The 15,734-nt window shown below is 43.4% G+C and overlaps 1 protein-coding gene across 18 annotated transcripts in view; it reads right to left on the bottom strand.

The window, feature by feature from the left end:
• The window catches only part of NRCAM (neuronal cell adhesion molecule), a 263,101-nt gene extending 247,839 nt beyond the window's left edge, over positions 1-15,262 (bottom strand). For all 18 annotated transcript variants that reach the window (XM_088457770.1, XM_088457830.1, XM_088457808.1 and 15 more), the window contains exon 1: positions 15,148-15,262. The gene's annotated coding sequence lies outside the window, so the exon portion shown is untranslated. The remainder of the gene's footprint in view (positions 1-15,147) is intronic.
• Between the last annotated feature and the right edge of the window lie 472 nt (positions 15,263-15,734).

Here is a 15,734-nt window from a genome sequence, read left to right as displayed (position 1 = left end):
ACACCAGTCTGTTTTGATGCTGATGGACAACTTACTGCCATCAAAGTAGCTTAGAGATTTTTAAGCCACGCAATGGCTTGTATGTTGCCCGAGAAGAAGTAATCAAAGACGTGCTGTGATGTCTGAACAAAAGAATAGAACACATTGTTTTTCCTTATCGCTGAAAAGAAAAAAAAAGTGTTCCTTCCATGCGTCTACTGAAAGAGTGTGAGAAATATTATCAGACAAAATGATGTATGCTGCATTGTTTGAATAGCTAGCCCACTGCAGAGGGTTTCAGATTCATGACATCTTTCATAGCTCATGACCTCCCACAGTATTCCCCAGTCTTCACCAGGCTAACGGGTTTTCTTCTTGTCCTGCTCTTACTTCAGTGTAACTATTAAACACCCTTCCTGGGCCTTGGACGGTGATCGCAGCAACTGAGCATTAAAGCATGGAGACAAAGATATCTTGTTTTTCAGTCACGATTCTCTAGGCAAGTGTTCAAGTAAAGAATGGAAAAAAAGAGAAATGGGAATGCTAAACATAAAGGAGACTAGAGAACAATAAGGAAAAATTTGCTGTCTATTCAGATGTAAAACGTCTGGGTTTATCATGGCATTTTTACATACAAACTAAATAGCAATTATTTTAGTGCTGTTTCTAACTTTAAGTGAATAAAGGACACAGAGGAGTAACCTCATATTTTGTTTAGAATTTTGAGGTAAAATATACTTTGACATTTAGTCACCTTACTGAAAATCACTGTAATTTGCAAGCTTAATGTTATTCTGCAAACTCAGACATATGAAGGTTAGTGGAAATGACCTAGCAAAGGACGGCTACAGATCTGTATACTTAACGGAAAGTGTAAAAAAAAAAAAAAGTTATTTGCACTTGGGTAGCATCTGCAGAGAATACAAAAACAGCTCTTCCATTCCTTTTCACTGGCAAACTTTTGCACTCTGTAGTCAGTCTTTTCTGCAAATATTAGAGCACAGCGGACACATTCGTATGCAAATCCTCATATTGTTGTCTTTTAACCAATTAGTTGCTTGGTCATCAATGTGACATGCAATGCTTTACATGCAAATGAGAGCTGGCTCATGGTGCTATAGTTTAAAAACACAAGTTGCCAGTCCTAAATAGAACGCCCTCCTAAGGGGTGTAATAAGTATCCTGCGATCTGGCAAAACTGTGCAGAAAACTGAAGTTTTCTTCAGTGAATGGCAAGAACAAGAAATCACATACAATTTATTAAGTGTTAACTCTAAAGAAATCAGTTATTTCTCCGATTAACCAATCTATTGGTGCTTACCGCCATCTCCATAGACCTCTATGGGGAAGGCAGATTAGGCAATTAGGTGAAAAGCAAAGCAAACTAGCACCACCTCAAGTTGGTGTTAGCTTTACTTGCCAATAGGCTACATTGAAGCAGAAGAAGTTTTACTGGATCACTCATTTGATTTAATCATTATTTGCATACACGAATGTAATCCGCACACTTTCTTCTTTCACTGGCAGAATTAGGCCCCGGTATAGCAATAGTACATCATGCAATATGGTGGCATTTATAAAAAAAAAACAGACTCCTTATGGTGTAATAGGGTCTTAAACTCCCTTCTCCATATCGGTGGGATTGCCCAGTTGTACATGAGCAATCCCACCAGATATGGGGAGAAAATATTTGCTTTGTCAGCAGAGATTATTTAATGGGACACCACTACTTACCTGTCTTTTGCTTATCTTGAAAATACCAATACAACCAGGGTCTTAGGTGCTTATCAATAAAAAGATGTACATATATGTGTATTAAAATTACATTTTCTCATTAAAGTACACAGCTGCAAAAAAAACAATATGTGCATGTGGCCGCACATATACCTGTATCCACATAGAAATAGCTACAGTACAAACAGAAAACATATAGAGGAAATTTTGCGCTAATTATCTCAATGGCCTGATATGTGAATTCACCACACAAAACAAGTTTCTATAATATATTTATATATAATTTTTATTTTTACACATGTATTTTTAGGTTTGTATATATGTAAAAATAAAAATTGTATATACAGTATATATATTATAGAAACTTGTTTTGTGTGGTGAATTCACATATCAGACCGTTGAGATAATTAGCGCAAAATTTCCTCTATATATTTTCTTTATCTTGAGCCTAATTACAGGGCTCATAGTCTGCTACAAAAAATATCTCTGCTCAAGTTGTCCGACTACCTCAGCTAGGTTCAACCCTAGATACCGCCAATTCACCTGCTTGATTTTCACACAATTTACTACAGATGAGGTCCCCTCCCATAGCCTCCGCGCAATATGATGTTGCATTCTGTTCATGGTTTTTCTTATGCAATGTTTTTATTGAATTATTCCCACACAAATGACAAGTATGACCTCACAGATACGTAGATGTCAGTTGAAAAGTATTACAAAAAAAATTGCAATGCATTTGAAACATGGATATCAATCACACTGTGCAACCACAAAAAGTCAGTATCATAAATAGCAGGTTTCAACATATAACAAGACACAGGGGAAAGAGGGGGTATGGGAATGGGCCACATCTATGGAGGGTTATACTACAACCAAGCAAACAAATCAGTGTTATCAAGGGTTGGACCTAGTCAAAGTATCTGTATAGCCTCACACAATTAGGGGCCCATTTATCAAAGATCATTTGAGGTAAATTCCCCGAAAACACCTGTTTTCGGGGGTTTACCTCAAATACTTAGTATCCCCCGAATGTATGAAGGAGGAACCGCAGCAGGTATCTCCGATACCTGCTGCGATCCCTCCATTGCCGCCGGCAGCCGCCTCCCCCATAGGTTTCTATGGGGGATGCGATGCTGCCAAATGTATCAATATCAGGAATGCTTCGCATTCCCGATATTGACCCCAGCAGCTAACGCCATCTTCAGATAGCGTTAGCCGCTGTGTCCTATGGGCACTTACCGCATTTTCAGCCGGCGGAGGGATCTCCCGCAATGGGCGCCGCTCATGTGCAGTGCGCAGGATTGTGCATGCGCGGCAGCCTGGAATGCACTCCGGCCACATCGCAGGGACGGGCTCTTTTCGGAGCCCATCTCCGTGCATGTGTCGGGTGATACATTCGGCCGGTATGATCGCATTTTGCAATGCGATCATGGGCGGTACTTCATGCCCTGATCGCATTGCAAAATGCGATCCTTAATAAATGGGCCCCTAAGGGAGTACACATTCTAAATTATAGGCAGGCAGTTTTTTAATTGCAATCTTGAAGCCTTGTTCACATGTTTTACCTGCTTTTTTTAAGTACTTGTCAGCTTTATCATTTGTAAATGATTAATTCAATAAAAACAAAATACAAAAAAAAAAGACTCCTAATGCTGGGCATACACGGCAAGATAAAATGCCTGTCAGACCGACAGACATTTTATCTGGCCGGCTGCCAGCAGCAGATGTCGCCGGCATACACTGTGAGAGAAATCTCACAGTGTATAGCCCGACATCTGCGCTCTGCCCCCGGGGGAGGAGACATTTCCCTGTTCCTTCCGTAGGAAGGAACACAGGATATGTCTGTCTGTCGGCCGCGCTGGGCATACACTGTCCGATGCGGCCGACAGTTACCGGGTAAATATCGCATCGGACGGGCATGCTGGACAATCCAGCATGCCCGACCGAGCAATATTTAACCCTCGGTCGCCTCCCCCCACACTACAATTATCGCGGTGATCCGCCGATATCGGGCGGATCGACCCGATAATTGCAGAGTGTATGGCCAGCATTAGTAATATTTTTTGGAGAAATGGAGTCTTCTTACTGATTTTTTTTTTGGGTGTGGAGAACAGCAATCCATTAAAATGAGCAACACATCTGGGTGAGTGTAGGGAAAAAAAAGTAGGTTCCACTCTGGCATATCACTTACTTTTTGTTTATTTAGATACTCCCCATACTTTTCTTACAGTTGCCAGCACTGACCACTACCACAGAACATTTCACAGCCAGGACTTGGGAAATGTGCATAAGCATAAGTGTTAGTGAACTGTGTTGGAAATTGCTTGTAATGTAACTATGGGTACTGTCCAATATTAAAAATAGGTTCGCGAGAAAGGAAGTGAGCTAATAAAATAAGGTTTTCAGAGAAACATTGACTAAAGGCTGGATAGTAATATTGTATTTCATTTTTCATGTTTTTGTTGCTTATCCTAATATTAAAGCACACACACACAAGACAATTACATTTAAGTAGAGCAGAACTGCACTTAAGATTCTTAGGGGTCAAATCTGTATTGTTTATGTAAATTCACTATTCAGCAATGGCTTAATGGGGAAGATACCGCAATTATCTTCTCCATTAATTACCATCTCGCAGAGTACCGCACTGTAGGGATCAGCCATTCAGCAAAGCAAAAAGCCTTAAATTACTTGAAAAATCTTTACTTGATATAACGCCATCTCAGAATGGCGTAATTTGTAGAAAGTACATTAAATTCCCCGAAAACTGCAGGAACATAGGGAAATTTTCCCATAAGTCCCTGCAGCGCCCTGTAACACGGCCCAGTCTTTATCCCTGCTCTGCTGTGACTGCGGACAGGTAAGTCACTCTAGAGCATGTCAAACCTGTCTGAATAGATTGACATGTGTATACAGGCTTTATATTAGTCTGTATACTTTTATATTTATGTGCTTTTATATTTAACATTTATAGATAATGATAAATATAAAAGCACATAAATATACATGTATAGAGACTAATATAAAGCCTGTATACACGTCAATCACTTTGGACAGGCTGTATTTGGATTTACCCTTCGGCGGTCACCGCAAGGCAGGGACGGAGCCTGTTTCCGAGCGCATGACTGAGCATGCGCAGAAGCAGAAACAGAAGGTATTGTTTTTGGAAACCGATAACAATGCCTTCTGTAACATAGCAGGGATAGCGTGTTACCGCAATCGCTGTCCCTGCTCAAAATAATGCTGAATAGCATCCATAAATTTCAATAATTGATAAAAAATCGTGACGATGTTGCCCGATAATATTCTGGGCAACATTGTCACTATTGCTGAATAGATCCCTTAGTTTGTCCCAATGAAAGTACAATCCTAGACCATGGACAACAACAGATTAAAAGCCATCGGTCTCTGTACAATACTGAATAAAGTTTTAGACCTATATTGTTTGTTTGATCTTTTCCATTGTACTTGGCCTCCATAATAAATGAATGTCCTTTTCTGAATAATGGTTAGACATACATTCTGCTGCACTAAACGTTTTTGATAATACTGTACATCTAAACTTTCGATGAAAAGTTGTAGATGTTCTTTGGGAACCTATTGTGTGTACTGTATACTGGGAGAGCACGCAATCACAACCTAAAATTATATGCACCAGAACCACATGTACCGTGAAGGACATTAAAATCATTCATTTTTAGCTTCAGGGCAACATTGAACTTTTTGGAGCGATGAGATGTTTTGTACATTAGTCTCCATTAGTGAAGTTATGTCCATAATACACTAAAACCAAGTACATAAACCAATATCTGAAGTTTTATATAGCCTATTTTATATATAGTATGAACAAAAATATGTGCACATAAAATAAAGATATTGTACTCAAAAAGGGCTTTTTACATTTTAATACTGAATGTCAAGTTACACAATGAGAAATGATCTCTTTGTAGGGGATGTCTCAAACCCGACAGCGGAATCCCGGCAACGGATTTAACATAGGCGTCGAAATGCCGACGCCTATGTTAATCCCGACACCGAAACGAGGAGGATGCCAGCCCGAATGAAGGTAAATTCAGGGGACCCTTAGCCTTAGCTGCAGGGGAGGGTTAGGATTAGGTAGTCTAGTGGGGTTAGGGTTAGGTTTGGGGGGAGGTAGATTAGGGTTAGGCCCCCCTAGGGGGGAGGGTTAAGGTTAGGCACCCCAGGGAGAGTTTCGGGTTAGGCACCCCCCCGGGAGGGTTATGTTTAGGGAGCGGTAAGAGGAGTTAGGGTTAGGCACCCCCGGGGGGAGGTTAGGGTTAGGCACTGGGGGGGAGGTTAGGGTTAAGTACCACTAAGTGAGGTACAGGGTTGGGGGGGGTGACAGCCACCGGTATTTCTATCCCATTCCCTTTATAGACAATAGTAGCCTTATAACTGTTGCAGGAACATATTAAGAAATCAGACCGATATCTTGATGGCTGACCAAAATAATGTGTTAAAGTTTCTCTGAATATATTACAGTTTTTCTACAGTTTCCAGCTAAATTAACCCTTATACTTTAAAAGCAATGAGTTAAGATGTTTATATTAAAAGGTAAAAGTTGAAACATTTAATAAAAGCATAGTATGTCCTTTCATCCTTTTATTTCACTTCTTTTGTGACTTTTTTAATACTTATTTACTAATTCTGAGCTTAATGTGGACTGGCTGTTAGTATCTTCCAGAACTACAATTTAATCTACAATACCTGTATGTGATGAAAATTGAAAACAAAAAATATATTGTTCCGAATTTTCAACACTAGTGTCCCTGATAATAAAGTCTGGTTGTAGTACTGTTAAGGCACGTGCATGACTCTTTAGAGTATGAGAACTGGAATTCTTGGCTGGATGCGGACATGAAACAGCTTTGAGAGCTGGAAGTAAGTTGGCTAGATGGGTCTGAGGGCCGTGGATAATGAAGCGGCCTTTGGGCCGTGCAACAGTCTTTGAGAGCAGGTATGCCTTGGCTAGCTATGGCCGGTGGGCCGTAAAATATGAAGCGGCCTTTGGGCCGTGCAGCAGCCTTGAGAGCAGGTATGCCTTGGCTAGCTGTGGCCGGTGGACCGTAGAATATTAAGCGGCCTTTGGGGGCTGCAGTAATAAGTCACTGGTGTTGGTATGCAGGATTGTGCACTGAAGTCACTGTAGTGCGGCCTGTGCCGCCGGGTTGACACAAGCAGCTGATGCTGTAATGCGGCCTGTGCCGCTGGGTTGACACAAGCTGCTGACGCTGTAATGCGGCCTGTGCCGCCGGGTTGACACAAGCAGCTGACGCTGTAATGCGGCCTGTGCCGCCGGGTTGACACAAGCAGCTGACGCTGTAGTGCGGCCTGTACCGCAGGGTTGACAAGCAGTTGACGCTGTAATGCGGCGTGTGTCGCCGGGTTCACACAAGCAGCTGACGCAGTAGCGCAGCCTGTGCCGCCGGGTTCACAGAAGCAGCTGACGCAGTAGTGCAGCCTGTGCCGCCGGGTTCACACAAGCAGCTGACGCAGTAGTGCGTGCTCTGGACACAGAGTACTGTCCGTGCCGCCTGGATGACACGAACGGCAGAGGACAGATTTGCGGACAGCGTCGCCTGGATGACACTAATGGCAGGTAGATGATATGCAAACCGTGCCGCCTGGATGACACTAATGGCAGAAAACAATATAGAAGGCAGGAAAACTGGAGCTCGACTGGGTGACAGGAGACAAAGCCAGAACTGGAAACACGAAAACTCCATCACCGGCATCACAGCAGTATTTGCACTAGCAGGGTATAGATGCAGGAGCCAATCCGGAGTAATCCTAGAGTGATGGACAGGAGGTGGGCGGAGGTGGGCAGAAATTCAGCGGACATTCACCCGGCGTTCGCCTCGCACAGCAGTCGTAGTGCGGCGGAATGTGACAAGTTCACTGTTATAACGCCTTTATAGCTGTACTTTGCCCAGTTAGCCATTCTCTATTTTACCATTTTCAGCCATTCTAATTTGGTTGTATAAAAATCTATAGTACCCCATTTAAAGCAATACATTGCCTATTATTATATAATGATGTTTAGCCATTTATGACTATTATTATATAATGCCATTTTGCTGGAAGTTGGGAAGTACGTCCTCCGCTCACCATGGCAAAACTATCTCTACAATAGCAGGTGCAATATGTGTCTCCTTTAAATTATTAATGTCAGGGTATTTACACTCAGTGGCCACTTTATTAGGTATACTTTTCTAGCACTGGGTAAGACCCCACTATGCCCCGAATAGCCTGAATTGTTTGTGGTATGGTTTCAAAAAGGTGCTGGGAACATTCCTTAGAGTTTCTGATCTGCACCATTGCAATCCTTCTTCTGTTATCACTGTATCAGACTTTCGGATGTTTGGGTTACTATAGAAGATGGTAAGAGCTCCACTCCGTTACTCTACTGATATTTTACATTATAGCACCCATAAACGAAATCTGATTTCTCAATTTATAAGAAAGCAATACATTTGTATCAAGCAAGTACAGGTTATGAAGAATACATTTTTTGGTTCTAATTATAGACTACTGAAACTGCTCCCGAAAAAGGCTCCATTGAAAGTAGGTGGAAATCTAATGCCGGGTACACACTAGACGATATGTTGTCTGGGCACATCGTCTAGAATGTACCCTCGATGTCACTCCCGTGCATCGTCAGAGACATCGTCCGTCAGACCGGCTTGCAGATCCGACAGGCAACATAGTCGGTGAAGACCATGCCCCTGCTCTCCCGCCGCCGATCCCTGCATCAGCAACTGTGTATGCACTTGCCAATGCCGGCACCCCACCGGGACACCTCGATAACGAGGTACGGTACACACTCAACCTTAACAATACAGAAATCTCTGGATAAACATATTCATTTCATACATACATTTAATAATGCTTCAGGTTTTGTTAAATCTATGCAGGATATTTTGATAACCCTTAATGACCAGATTAAATTTCAATATTTCATGTAGAATATTTTATTCTTAAATTTTTTTGTTATTAATAACCTGCAATTAGTGCAGTCCTAGAAATCATGGTACTTTTTCAATGTATTGTCATTTATATCTTTCTATAATGTGTTGCAAGATGTGGGTACCTGGCCACATAATAAAGGTCAAGTCCACCTTGCACCCTTATTCAAAAGTTAAAATATATTTTTTTTTAACCCAAGCATGTTCAATTTTCCTCTCTCCCTATTTCTAGAAACAATATTAATGTGTGACTTATAATTACAGTACACCATTGGTTCCCAAACTGGGTGCCACAATTTAGTGTCTAGGATGAAATCAAATTATTTGTGGTCAATTTGATAGGCAAAACCGGACCTAGTGGCTGCCAATCATAAAATATGTGGACAAGCAGAAGCACAACCCTGTCCACCACCACCATCACCACACAATTGAACCTAAGAATGACAGGTTAGTACAATTTACTTAACTTAATATTTTTTTCTGAATTTCTATATAAGAAACTGTTAGCCTAGGGGTGCCATTAAAAAAATGCTGATACTCTAGGGCACCGTTATGCCAGAGAGTTTGGGAACCACTGCACCATTCTTTTATCCCAATAGTTTTACTGAATAAACTCATCTGTATAATTCCAACTAGCTCATTTGATCAACAGCCCCAGACGAGCTAAAACCTCATCCACAGAGAGTTATCTCCCAGTTAGGCCCCTCTACTAATGTCCAACCCAATGCTAGCACAGGTTCCCACAAACAAAAGAAGGTGTGCTGGAGCTAAAGGTGGTGAGTGGCAGAATGGTTCCTCTTTCAACAAGCTGAGACTGGGTATTTCTATGCCCATCAGGCTGCGCTATTTGGGGCACAATTGCTGTTTACCTATTAGCAGTGTGATGAGTGACTGTGCCAGTCAGAGCACATCCAAGCATCCACTGTAAGCTTAACTAAAGGACGGAGACTCTGTGGCTTATTGACCTGTTGGCTGTCTGAGCATAGAGACAGAAGAGAGAAGTCATATCCTAGGGTGTACAGTTAGCATGCAACACAATACCAAACTAACACAGGGACCAAGATCCAGCCCCAGGACTAATAGGATATTACTCAGCTGTCTATAACTGGGCATAGGGAAAGTCTTCATTGCTGGATATTGTGACACCAGAATGGACAGCATTAGTCCATACTTCACTGGACCCATTGCCTCTCAGCAATGTTAAATAACCAGCTATACTAATCTAAATACGTGATCCCGGGATTTAGCACCAAAAAGTACGTGATTTTAATCCCAGGAATGGATGCTTCAATCCCAGGATTTTGGTATTGCTTACAATGGGTGTGCCATCCTTCATAGTTGGGCAGTCACTAGCTAACTGTTTTAGTCTGGGCAGCACTGGGCTATTCTGTTGGCTCAGACGTGGGCCGTGACCTACAAACAGTGTGACGCCATAGGTCACGCAGCCACACGCTGACCCATAAATCCAACCACATTGAGTGCACTGCACTCTTCTGATCTGCACAGAGAGACTCCGTGCACTGCAGACAACCGTCACAGTAGTATGAATGTGGGTTTTATTTTTTTCCTGTGGGGGCAATGAATTTTGGTGTTTTATTTCCTGTGTGGAACAATGGGGGCGATTCAATTGTTTGCGGAATGTTAAATAGGGAGCATGTAAACCTGCTCTGATACTATCCCCCCGCCATTCTCCATGCAGTCAATGTATGAATCTGGGGCACAGGGCCGGATTAAGACTTGTGGGGGCCCCAGGACAACTAAGTTATGGGGGTCCCTACCAATAAAATTGCCACAGCCCCTTGCAGCCACTACTATGCCTATTAACTTGTCTCTGGACTCTTCATTGACCGGCAAGGTTGCAGCATACTACATCCTGTCCACAACACTGCTGTGAACCGACTCCCGGAAGCATCGCGGACATGATCTAGTTTACTGCCAGGGGCAAACGCAGGATTTTGAGTGGGGGTGAGAGAGGGAAAGAGGGAGGAAGAGAGAGGAAAAGTGAGTTGGGGAAAAAAGGGGAGAGTGAAAGAGAGAGAGGGGGAGGGAGGGAAGGAGAGAGCGAGAGAGGGACAGAGAGAGGGAGAGAGACTGCGAGCACACACATAGTAGCTGTGTCAGTATCAGGTTTCTGGTGGGGGTGGGCATGTCACTGCATTAGGCCACACCTCTTACCCAAACATCCATGAATCGCAGCATTAAGTCAATGAGGTGGCTGGGCTTCGATAGTCAGTCATGGCCGGGCCACCCAATGTAGAGGAGGAGACAAAGCTTTCTCCATCTCAAGTCAAAACTCGTCCATCAATGACTGTAATGCTGCCGGGAGCCGGCCAGGGAGGGTCCAGAGTGGTATGGTTCGGAGCAATGTTTGCGTATGGAGGCCCCCAATGTGTGGGGGCATCTGGGCGGCCGCCTTGACCGCTCCACCTATAATCCAGCCCTGCTGGGGTAGCTACTTCAGTAGGCCGAATCATGGGTACAATTCAATCCCGGGAATTGAGATTTTTTTTTTTAATCCTGAATCCCGGGATTACAAATAAAGGGTGAGATAGAATTCTCCACTGACATGGTTTATGGCACATTTGGACTTTCCATTGTGATCGTAATTTATCCCCAGGGCATGTAGCATTCAGCTTTGTAGTTAAGACACTAACGGGCCTATTTATAAATAGAGGGCCTGATTCAGAGCCGGACGCTCTATCAGAGCGCTCGCTCTGAATCAGTGCCCTCCTTCTCTTTTTTAGAGCGGCCTCCTGGCCGCTCGCATAGCTGTGGGTGAACACCCACAGCTATAGCGAGCGGCCAAAAAGATGGTCGCGATGGTCAAGACCATCGCGACCATCACGATTGCGACGAGACCGTTGTGGTAGGGTCTCGTCTGCCGCAAGCCCTGGAGTGCTTTTGGCTCTATCAGAGCCAAAAGCACTCCCACTGATATCACTTGTGATGTCAGTGGGGCCGGCCCCAGACGGTAGGCGTTCCCATGGGAACGCCTCTGTCTGGCCAGCCACGCCCCCGGCACGCCCACCAAAGGGGGCGTGCTGTCAACCACCATCGACAGCACGCCCCCTTTGTAGCGAGACCCATAGCGACGGCTTGCCCGTCGCTATCCGGGTCTCGCGCATTCGCACAACGGAGCCGGGTCCGTCGTGCATATGCGCACTGGCCTAACATCGACATGCTTGCGAGCGCTCAGTGCTCGCGAGCGGGTCTGAATCAGGCCCAGAGTTCCTATAGCAGCAATGACAAGGACTTTATTTTGTTACTTTAATATGATTTATCACCACAACTTAACAAATATATATCATCAGGGCAGAAGAGATAGTCAGCTGCGCTGGAGGCCCAAATCAGTAAAGGTTTACTTACTGCTTCACCTGGTCAGTCTTTGGAGATGTGCTCATGTATGAGCTAGATTGCATGTAAAAAGAATAACACACTTTAATGTTTACAGTCTGTTATAGCCATGCTGAGATGGTGATAACAGAACAGAGGTACAAATTACACTGCATTAACCATTAATAAGGGCTTCCCCAAAGAAAGGTAAAACTTATCACTGCTAAGGGTTATCGGTGGCAATAGCAATAATTCTTTTTTTTTTTGTGTATACAGTTGTGTATGAGGGCCAGGCATGATTTAACATATTACAAATGACTAAAGAAGTAAATTGATATTTATTGCACTATTGTGTGGAATTACATATTATTAATTCTTCATACACTACGTAGACAAAAGTGATTGGACACTGACAGCAAATAGATCAACAAGATTTTATTGACGTCAGTGCTTTGTAGATCCACCACGTGCAGTGATTACTGCAGACACCCTTCTTGCCAAATCGTCCACAAGTTCCTGGACTACAGCAGGTGGTATGTTTTGACATTCTACCTTAAGTACAGTGACCAACTGTGACACTGAAGAAGGTTGAGTCAGCCTAGAACGCACCTGTTGCTCCATCCCAGAGGTTCTAAATGTGGTTTAGATCTGGACTCTGAGCTGGCCAGTCCATCCTGGTTACCAAATTTTCTGCATACCAGTCCAGCGTTGCCCTGGAAACATGAAAGGTGGCATTGCAATCCTGATAAAAACATTTGTTGTTTCCATAGAACTGCGAGTGCATGGGCCTACCTACGTAGTGTTCTTGTCGAAAAGGCCACATTAGTGGCCATTTGGAACTCGTGTGCAATGGTATGTCTTTCGCTTGTGTGGGGGTGTCCAATCACTTTTGTCTACATAGTGTATATAAGACTGTAATGCACATTATACAGCTTCAGACCAGAAAACAACAATAATTAAGCAATAAGCTGACCCTGATTCGCTAGTTACCTAACTGCAGGAGCTATTGATCAGTTATGGTAGGTTCTGCATACAAAAAATTGCTATTTTCTTTTGCAGTCTTTATGCAATACTTGCCCAGGGCTACAATTAGACAACCTAGGCAGCTGACTAGGGCAAGAATGGGTGCCTAAAACACTGAATAATTGACATAATGCCACTCATCCTGAGGCACACCCCACACGGCCTTTCACAAGAAGGAGCTGAATCCAATATCCTTATACTTAAGACATTCTCTTCAATGTCAGTATTATGCTGGGAGAATGGCGCTTGGCTATGATGTCACAGCAAAGTGTCACACTCGCAGTCTGAGGAGCTACTTTGATGAAACAGATGTTCCAAGTTTTATCTTCCATTAAGCAAAAATATACATTTCTACGGACAATTGTGTTGTAAGTCGTAACACAAACAGATCTGACTGGCAATAGAATATTACATTGATTATACTGATAAGTACCTGATACAGCTACATGTTATGTCATTAGTATCAAAGATGTATTCATCAAACTGCCTTCAACAAACTTCTGTGCAAAGTGTAAACCAGTTTCTTGTAGCAGACAGGTACACTTACAGTATATTCTGTTTGCTAAAAAATCATTTTTACACTGTAACATCATTTAATACAGTAGTAATTCTAAAGGATTAGTGTCACCAGTCTGCAAATTGAGTAGTCTATGAAATGGAGGTAAAGTGAAACATAACTGACTGGACATGTGGACAATATCCTGCAAATAATGAGCTTATACACAAATGATAACACTAAATTAAAAGCCATTCTGATTTCACATATACATCTTCATGCATTTACAATAGCACAAGGAATGATGGCATCTCTTGCTGCACAACACTGACAACACCAAAGATCTGACACAAAATTCCCATTATATTACAATAGTAAATGTGAATTATTATTGTTTAATCAACATTGGAAATGTGGATATGCTGTATAGTACTTTATGCCTACAGTATATCATGACACCAGGTTATTGCTGTTCTATAACATACACTGTTGTCCATTAGTAATCCAGTCCTTTGCTTCACAATACATGGACAAATCAACAGAGTGATTCAGTGGCCTCAGGCAATCAACAATAACCTTTATAAAGCCATAAACTAAAGGGCAGACATAAATAAATAGTAACATGAATATCTGCAAAAGTGTCAGTAATTACTGGGAGGAAATGAATGCATAGGAATATACCACATACAGCAGTTTTTGCTGGTGGTTGTTTTTCAGCTCCATATTTTGTCTTGTAACAGCAAATCTTTAGCAACCTCCACAGCGCATTAGTAAATTATTTATTCAGGATCTTCTATATTCAATGCGTATTTGAATGCAACTTGTAATGGGAAGGGGTGGGGGTGTACTTGTACCTTGTAATGGGGAGACCAGTTGCTGCACCAATTTCTGAAATAAAAGTAACATTGGGAACTCCATTGTATCGGCCAGACAGTATGGGAAGAGCGATGGGCACTAGTAGTGCCCTGCGTAATAATAATAATAATAATAATAATAATAATAATAATAATAATATGAAGGAAAGAAGGAGGGGAGCTGACAGCACAGATGTCAGGGTGACTGCTGCTGCTGCCACCCTTAGGTAGCACTAAGACTGAGGGCACATCTATGAGCTGGACACAAGTAATGCCGGGCAATGTCCCCTGAGGATATCACTCACATTTACTAATCGATCAGTGAGAATGAATGTCCACAGCCTCCCGTGGGCACCCAGGTCTGGCCGGGTTTCCTATAGGAGAAGCGAGGGCAAGTTACACAGCATAACAAGGTGGCACGGAGGGGTGAGTGCTCGGGCCACGGCTCACACTGCAGACAGCAACGGAATCATAAAACTTCCCGAGCAGTCTCCTCTCTGTGGGCGTCAGTGAGGTGAAGACAGCGTGGACGTGACCATCACAGTAGCTCCGTGATCAGCTTGCACAGACATAAACCGATTACTGCAGGATGCATGTGTTGCCGGGCAGCAACTCAGCCTCAGCCCCGAGGGGGAAGATTGCTAGTGGCACTGACAGCTCAGTTCCCCACCCACCACAGGCTCAGCTCCATGGCTGCATATGCTGCAGGTGCACACACCGGCTCTATGCATCCTCAGCTTACCTCTCCTGCAGGATGCTCAGCTCCGGTGCCTGCTTAGGGGATGCAGGGTGTTATCTGATGCTGCTCTGTCCTCCGGAGCGCCGCACACACACACTCGCACAGCAGCTGCCTTTCTCCGCAGCTTCAGCTCAGATCAGCAGCAGCAGCATCCCCAGCGCGCTCCCGACACCCGGCTCCCTCCAAGAGACGGGAGCGCGCGTGGCATCACTCAGACCCGGAGCAGCGAGGCGCGCGCCCACCTACCTGAACGGGGAGACGGTCCAGGCGCGTGCACGGACGGTGAGCGTGCTCCCGCGGGATGGTACCCTAGGCATAGCGCGCTCTAGCGCCCCCCACAGGCACATACACAACCCGTCATGTACAGCATATTATTATTATTACCCACCTATAGCAGTCACTAACCGGTTTACCGGTTATCTTGCGAACATGTACTATTTATTTGTGTTTGTGAGAGGTGATAACTATTTTTCTATACAGACTAAACAGAAACAGTCCTAATATCACGGAACATTGCTGTTAGCTAGTTAAAAAAAACTCATGCTTCCCATTATTTAAAAAAAAAAAAAGATGGTCTTATTTACACACTA

The sequence above is a fragment of the Taudactylus pleione genome, unplaced genomic scaffold (assembly GCF_031769625.1).
Source record: "Taudactylus pleione unplaced genomic scaffold, aTauple2 ptg000041l, whole genome shotgun sequence".
NCBI lineage: Eukaryota > Metazoa > Chordata > Amphibia > Anura > Myobatrachidae > Taudactylus > Taudactylus pleione.
The sequence above is the reverse complement of the archived record's forward strand: the minus strand, read 5'-3'. Positions and strand labels throughout refer to the sequence as shown.